An 8462-nucleotide genomic window follows, 5' to 3' on the forward strand; every position below is an offset into this window, starting at 1 on the left:
TCCAGACACCCCCTAATCTAGGACTCCCTCAGTAGCCCCCGAACCAGGCTTCAATGGCGATGAGTCCGGCGCACAGATTGTCTTCGGCATTGCAAGGCGGGTTCTCCCCCAAATTCCGTGTACCTGTTGAATGAAGTCCGGTTTCTTGTAGATGTTGCACTCCTTGGCTTCTATGCCCAATAATGGTTGCTTACCACGTGTCAAACGAATATGAAAAGTCTGAGTGTTTTTACATCCACACCCTTAGCCGCGTAAATGAGCTGCCCTATTTAAGGGGATGGGGATTTAGATCCAAACCACACCTTCTCCCCTTCGCGAGTGTTCATCAGAGCGCATCCGACAAAGGTCCATTCCACCATGGCCAGCCGTCGCAACTCCTCCCCTCGCCCTTCCAGCCCTAAGCCTGGATATTGGGAGAGATCCTCCATCCCACATAGCGATCTAGTGACGCTCCAGACCAAGGGATTTCTCCCCCCGGCCTATATGGTCCCGGTTCGAGCCGGTCTTGCCGTCTATAATGGCGGAGAGCAAGCAGAGAGTGCCCCTAATCCCTCCAAAGGAGAGCGGGTGTGCCTCGTCCCTTATTTAATAAGGGGCTTGGATTTCCAATCCATCCATTTATCCGGGGGCAGCTGGAGTTCTACGGCCTCCAGCTACATAATCTCACGCCTGCCTCCGTATTGCATATCGCGGGCTTTATAGCCCTCTATGAGCTGTTCTTGGGTGTTGAGGCTCATTTCGGGCTGTGGAAAGAGCTATTATGCCTCGTGCCTCGTTCCAAGAAGGGGTCAATGTATCAAGTGGGCGGAGCCGAAGTGTGGCGCATCGCCGGGACCGGATATCTGTCCGGAACCCCAAAGAAGGCGTCCGAAGACTGGCCCTCGGAATGGTTTTATATAGAAGACGTCTCGCTGTCGGATACTGTATGGATCGGCCTCCCTGAATTTGACAGTGCTCCCTTGAAGAAGCGCCTAAGCTGGCGCCCATGGAGCCCTCAGAGGGAAAGTGACAGGGACATCATTTACCTGACGGGCCGAATAAGATTGTTATCCCATTCCGGACTAACCATGATCGGGGTTGTGGCCGAATGCATTATGCGGGGGGTGCAGCCGCTTCAGTATAGAAGCCACCCCATGTGGAACTTCAATGGGGAGGACGACGCCACCCGCTACGGCCGTCAGGGGCCGGATTCAGCTGCCGCTCTACTAAAGATCTTGTCCACTTTGTATAAGGGAGAAGAGGAGGAATTTCTCTGCGTCAACTCACAGGGTGGATTTTCCATGTACAATCCTCCAAGTTGGGTGAGTGGTCACATCTTGCCCATCCGTTTTATATCCCTATTGTTAAATATTCAATCTAGTGATTTCAACGCAGGAACTGCGCCAGGCTGTTAAAGAAATAAGCAGCCCTCCTCCACAACCCGAGGACCTAGGACGGTGCCTCGACCCAGCCTCTCAAGAGGATCCGGACTTATTTGTGGAGATGATTGATGGAGTGTTCCATCAATTGAGGAAGGACAACGCCTTGGTGGCCATTACGGCTGATTACCCAGGGCTAATCCTGGCCTCCCAGAAATGGGAGGCCAAACCTGCGACGACAAGACAATGAGGGGCCGCAGGTGTTATCCCGTCCGAGGCGCCAGCGCAGAGGTATGACGCGCCCTCTTATCCCAGGTGTTATCCCTTCGAGGCATATTAATACTTTGCTCTCTTTAGGACAAAGAGACCTCGCCGAACTATATTCGGAGAGACTGCCAATCGCGCCTCCACCAGCCAGGCTCCAAAGCCTAGTCCGGAAGCGGAGCCGAACACAAGGCGTGCACCGGACGCTCCTCCGATGGAGGATGCAGACAGGTTGTCTGCCACCAACTCTGAGGTGGAGAGTGCCATGAACCACAGGCATCGCCGGACAATTCTTCGCGATGCTTATTTCTCCCAAGAGGCGTTAGATGCCTTCAAGTCAGGAGATGCGTACCTCCGTGCCGCTCAAAATGGTCTAGCCAGAGCCACGGAGCAATATGTAAAAGACATACGGGTAAGAAAATTTTGGTAATTATATATACATACCAGTAGCCCCCGAGACTTGAAACAGTTAGAATAACTGATTTAAGGATCATTTGTTGTGCAGGTTCTTATAGAAAAGAATTCCCGACTATCCAAGGAGCTGGAAGAGTGCAAAGCCCAACTTGAGGCCGCACTAGCCGCAGAAGGGGAGCCCAAGGAGACCCCCTCTAGTAATATACACTTCGAAAAATAAGTATTTTGCGAAGCACGGCATGGGTGCAAAACTAACAAATGAAATTGCAGATGGTGCCGGATTGAATCTGGAAAGGCAACACCTCCTACGCCAGCTAAAGGCTAGTGAGAAGGTGCTGACTAAGGTGAGGCGGGAGAAGAACGATCTCCAAGATGCCAACACCAAGCTGGGCGTCGAGCTGAAGGATGTTCGTGCCCAGCTGTCAGACTCCGTGAACGAGAATCAACAGCTTCGGCGCGGCATATTTAGTAAGTGCTTGAACGAACCTTTGAAAGAAAGTTCGGCTAGGAAGTCGACTAACAGAGCAATGTTTGTAGGTGTGCTAACAGGTCGTCCTGCATAGGAGATGCCCGGTTCTACGGCTTCTTCCCGAGCTCTCGCAACTGCTCGATCGAGTTCGGCAGGCGATGCAAGGCGTCACCTAGGCCCTGTGGCCATCCGTATCCATGCCCGAAGGTCTTGGAGAGCTTGCGGAGAAGCTAAAGGGAGCACGGTGGTGCTTCCGATTGTGGAAGATATCGGCCTGCCGTCAAGGTGCTAGGGAGGCCTGGGCCATGGTGAAGACGCGGTACGCAAAGGCTGACCCCAACCACATGGCCGAGGTCGGTCCTGTAGGGCCCGATGGGAAGGAGATCCCTGTAAGCTTAGTATACGACGAAGTAGAGTTGGCCGCAAAGTATTCCCAGCAGGACTGTAAATTAGACAGCCTGTTAGATGGTATTGAAGAGGAATACAATCAGTCAAAGTGACTATGTAATTTAATTGACATTTATAATGCCTTCTAGCCGGATTGTAGATCATTTGTCATGGCCGACCTTTTCGCTTCAGCCTCAGAACCTGACGGTCCGGAGTGTGTCCGAATTCCCATGCGGTTATATAGGAACCGGGGAATGCATGGAAACCAGGCGTAGGGGTCATTAGTGCGTGAACAGACAAGTGCTCGACTAGTTATGTTATATTACATGGTTAGTAAGAAACATCTTCCAGGGAGAATAGTTCCGTTAGGGGTTCCTTTCCCTGGGAGGCATGCCCTAAAGTGCATGTCCATGCTGCGAAAAGAAACGCAAGAAAAACATCTGGGGGCATATAGATAAAAAGTAAAAAAGATCATCTTTAGTTCACCGACCAAATATTCCCTTAAGAACGCTAGCATTCGGCTTCACCCAGTCTGAGGTACATGTCCGGCTGACCCGGCAGTAACAATCACAGAGGTGCTCCCTTTACCACCTAGCCGAACAATCGGGAACGTAGGGGTAAGCACAGGAGCCAGGCAACCCAGCTTGGCCAAGACTTAAGTCATATCGATGCATATAATGGTGAATAAAAGGTACATGCGGAAGTGTGACACATGTGTTGGGCATGAAGCCCGTATGAATAAGCTTCTGTTTAAAGAAGCCCCCAGGTTTAATGAGCGCGGATCGTGTGTCACTTTATGAGCCTTTAAAGGCTATAAGAGAGAGAGAGAGAGAGAGAAATGTAAGACAGAAAATATATAAAAAATGGACAGAGGAAGGAGATGAACACAAAGTCTGGCGCTAGGCATAGAATCTTCGGAGATGGGCTGCGTTCCATGGTTTTGGCTCAAGTCGGTTATCCGATGCATCCCGCAGGCGGTACGCTCCACCAGTCAGGACTTGGTCAATTATGAAGGGACCTTCCCACTTGGGCTTGAGTTTGTCCTTTTTCTTGTCCGGTAGTCGTAGAACTAATTCGCCAACATTGTAATTTTTGGCCCGTACTTCTCTGCTTTGGTATCTTCGAGCCTGTTGTTGATAGAATGCGGAACGGGCTTTTGCCACGTCATGCTCCTCCTCCAATGCGCCCAAGCTGTCCTGCCAATCAAGCTCGGCTTCTCTTTCTTCGTACATGCACACTCGAGGTGAGTCATGAATTATGTCGCAAGGCAAAACTGCCTCTGCGCCGTACACCATAAAGAATGGTGTGTATCCGGTGGTGCGATTCGGCGTGGTCCGCAGCCCCCAGAGTACGGAGTCGAGCTCCTCTACCTAGTGCGTATTAGATTCCTTGAGGGACTGCACTAATCTGGGTTTGATGCCGCTCATGATAAGACCATTTGCATGTTCGACCTGGCCGTTAGTTTGTGGGTGATAGACGAAAGCATAATCGAGCTTGATGCCCATGTTTTTGCACCAGAGTTTTACCTCGTCGGCCGTGAAGTTTGTGCCGTTGTCAGTGATGATGCTGTGGGCGACGCCGTAACGGTGTACAACCCCGGATATAAAGTCTATCACCGGTCCGGATTCGGCCGTCTTAACAGGCTTGGCTTCTATCCATTTGGTGAACTTATCCACCATGACCAGTAAGTATTTTTGCTTGTGGGTTCTGCCTTTAAGGGGTCCAACCATGTCAAGCCTCCAGACCGCGAAGGGCCAAGTAATGGGGATAGTTTGGAGGGCGGTAGGTGGCATATGGCTTTGATTTGCAAAGAGCTGGCAACCGGTGCATCGTTGGACTAAGTCCTAAGTGTCTGCCCGGGCCGTCGGCCAATAAAAGCCCGTATGGAAGGCCTTGCTTACAAGGGATCGAGCTGCAGCATGATGACCGCCGAGTCCGGCATGAATTTCAGCCAGGAGGTTCCGCCCCTCCTCTTCGGAGATGCACCTTTGAAGCACTCTGGTAGTGCTTTTCTTATAAAGCTCTCTCTCGTGGACTCTCCAGGCTTTGGATCGCCGCACTATGCAGCGTGCTTCATTTTGGTCCTCAGGGAGCTCCTGCCTAGTAAGGTAGGCGAGGAATGGTTCTGTCCACGGGGCGATGACGGCCATTATTACGCGGGCTGAAGGTGTTATTTCATTGGCAGAGCCTCTGATTGTGTCAGTATGTTCGGTGTCGGGCAGTGCGGTTGGGTCCGGGCTATTATTGTTCGGCTCCCCTTCCCATACTACGGATGGCTTGAACAGCATTTCCAATAAGATGTTGGGGGGACTACATCGCGTTTTGCGCCGATGCATGCCAGGACATCTGCCGCCTGATTATTTTCTCGGGCTATATGTTGAAATTCATGGCCCTCGAACCGAGCAGACATTTTTAGGACGGTGTTGCGGTAAGCTACCATTTTTGGATCCTTGGCATCGAAGTCTCCATTTATTTGGGATATTGGGAGGTTCGAGTCCCCGCGCACCTCTAGGCGTTGAATGCCCATGGATACTGCCATCCGGAGATCATGTAAAAGGGCCTCATATTCGGCTGCATTGTTGGAGTCCGTGTACATAATCTAGAGTACATATTGAACTGTGTCTCCTGTGGGGGACGTCAAAACGACGCCGGCCCCAAGTCCGGCCAACATCTTGGAGCCGTCGAAATGCATGATCCAATTTGAATATGTGCCGTACTCTTTAGGGAGTTCGGCCTCCGTCCATTCTGCGACGAAGTCGGCCAAGACTTGCGACTTGATGGCTCGCTTTGGCTTATAAGTTATGTCGAACGGGAGGAGCTCAATGGCCCATTTTGCAATCTGGCCCGTTGCGTCATGGTTGTTTATAATATCGTTAAGTGGTACTTCTGAGGCTACTGTTATTGAATACTCTTGAAAGTAGTGTTGTAGCTTCCGGGATGCCATGAATACCGCGTACATAATCTTTTGATAATGCGGGTACCGTGATTTGCAGGGAGTAAGGATAGTGGACACATAATAGACCGGCTTTTGAAGGGGGAATTTGTGTCCGTCCGCTTCTCGTTCGACGACGAGCACTCCGCTTACAACCTGATGTGTTGCTGCAATGTATAATAGCATTGGTTCGCCGATGTTTGGCGCGGCCAGGACTGGGTTTGTTGCCAGTATGGCTTTTATTTCATCGAGTCCAGCCTTGGCTGCATCCGTCCATTTGAAGTGTTTGGTGCGCCGAAGGAGGCGGTAAAGGGGTAGGGCCTTTTCTCCCAAGTGGGAGATAAAGTGGCTTAGAGCCGCCACACATCCGGTTAACTTTTGTATTTGTTTGAGGTCCTTTGGGATATCTTATTGTGACAGAGCTCGGATCTTGGCTGGATTTGCTTCAATTCCTCTACCGGATACAATGAAGCCCAAGAGCTTTCTAGCTGGAATGCCGAAAACGCATTTTTCCGGGTTGAGCTTGATGTCATATGTTCGGAGGTTATCAAATGTGAGCCTCAAGTCGTCTACTAGAGATTCGACATGTCTTGTTTTGACGACCACATCATCTACATATGCCTCCACTGTTTTGCCGATCTGGCTTGCCAGACATGTCTGAATCATGCGCTGATATGTTGTGCCGGCCTTTTTGAGCCCGAAGGGCGTCGTGTTGAAGCAGAATGGGTCGTATGGTGTGATAAATGCTGTTGCGGCTTGGTTTGGTTCTGCCATCTTGATTTGATGGTAGCCGGAATATGCGTCGAGGAAACACAACGAATCGTGCCCTGCGGTAGCATCGATAATTTGATCGATGCGGGGGAGGGGGGAGGGATCCTTTAGGCAAGCCTTGTTAAGGTCTTTAAAATCAACACACAGGCGCCAGGATTTGTCCTTCTTTGGTACCATCACCAGGTTTGCTAGCTAGTCCGGATGTTTTATATCTCTGATGAATCCGGCCTCCAATAGCTTTGCTAGCTCCTCTCCCATGGCCTGTCGCTTAGGTTCGGAAAAATGCCGAAGAGCCTGTTTGACAGGTTTGAATCCTGTTTGGATATTTAAGTTGTGCTCGGCCAGCCTGCGTGGGATTCCTGGCATGTCTGAAGGGTGCCAGGCGAAAATGTCCCAGTTCTCTCGTAGGAACTCTCGCAGTGCGGCGTCTACATCAGGGTTTAACTGTGCCCCGATGGAAGCTGTTTTATTGGGGTCCGTTGGATGGACTTGGAATTTGACTATTTCGTCCGCCGGTTTAAAGGAGGTGGACTTGGATCTTTTGTCGAGTACCACATCGTCCCTATTCACCGTAGAGCGCAGCGCAGTCAGTTCCTCAGCCGCTAGGGCTTCGGATAGTGCCTCGAGGGCCAGTGCGGCTGTGTTGTTTTTAGCGCGGAGTGATATGTCCGGATCACTAGCGAGAGTGATGATCCCGTTAGGCCCGAGCATCTTGAGCTTCATGTACCCGTAATGGGGTATTGCTTGGAAGATTGTAAATGCTTCCCGCCCTAAAAGAGCGTGATAACCGCTGCTGAACGGAGCCACATGGAACGTGACCTCTTCGGACCTGTGATTATCCGGCGTGCCGAACACCACATCTAGTGTGATTTTTCCTGTGAAGCGTGCTTCCAAACTGGGGATTATTCCTCTAAAGGTTGTGCTGCTTCACTCAATGCGGTTCCAGTCTATTTCCATTTTTTTAAGGGTTTCCTCATAAATGAGGTTCAATCCGCTGCCGCCGTCCATGAGTACCTTGGTAAGATGAAAGCCGTCCACTATTGGACTGAGGACCCATGCGGCTGGTGCTCGGGCTGTTCGGAATTTAGGTTCATCACTGGCATTAAAGGTAATAGCCGTGTCACTCTATGGGTTTATTGTTGCTACTTGGTAGACTTTGGCAAGGCTGCGGAGTGTCCTTTTTCGCATATTATTTGATGCGAAAGTCTCGAAGACCGTTAATACCGTATTGGTGTCTCTGGGGTGGCTTTCTGTGGCTTCCGGAATTAGGAGATTTTCGCCAATTTTGGCCACCTGCCGAAGTATCCAACATGCTCTAAGGCTATGAGTTGGTGTGGCCTCCTCTGTACTGTGAATTTTACAGGGTCCATTAAGCCATCCTTCCAGTACGCTTCCATGTCCTGTAGAGGGTTTTTGCTTTTTAGTGCTTGACCCGGGTGTCTAGTGATGATGCACCCTTTTATTTCGGACTGAGTTTTTATTCAGGGCCGGATTGTCCCAAAATTTGATTTCGGTTTTCCAGGCGCTTTCCATCGCACAGTACTTTCGTACAATGGATGCCAAGTCAGCAAAGTGTGTAATATCACGGCGACTTATTGCAGAAGATTGAGATTGCGTCTTCCTCGCGGCAGTCCCTTAGCCTGTTCTTAACCAGGAGCAATCTGGCCTAGTAATGATGTACTGTTTCATCAGGCTCTTGCCTGATTTTGGATAGATCGCTTATGTTGGGGTGGGTGGGTGGAATTAAATCCGAAGCCTCACACCATCTGAGGCTCAGAGGCCGAGGAATTTCCGAACTCGAAAATTTGGATTCCTGGATGTTGTCCAATGAATCCAGCCCGTCGCCTGACTCTAAGTTCAGGTCTTG

The sequence above is a fragment of the Triticum dicoccoides genome, chromosome 3A (assembly GCF_002162155.2).
Source record: "Triticum dicoccoides isolate Atlit2015 ecotype Zavitan chromosome 3A, WEW_v2.0, whole genome shotgun sequence".
NCBI classification, from domain to species: Eukaryota; Viridiplantae; Streptophyta; class Magnoliopsida; order Poales; family Poaceae; genus Triticum; species Triticum dicoccoides.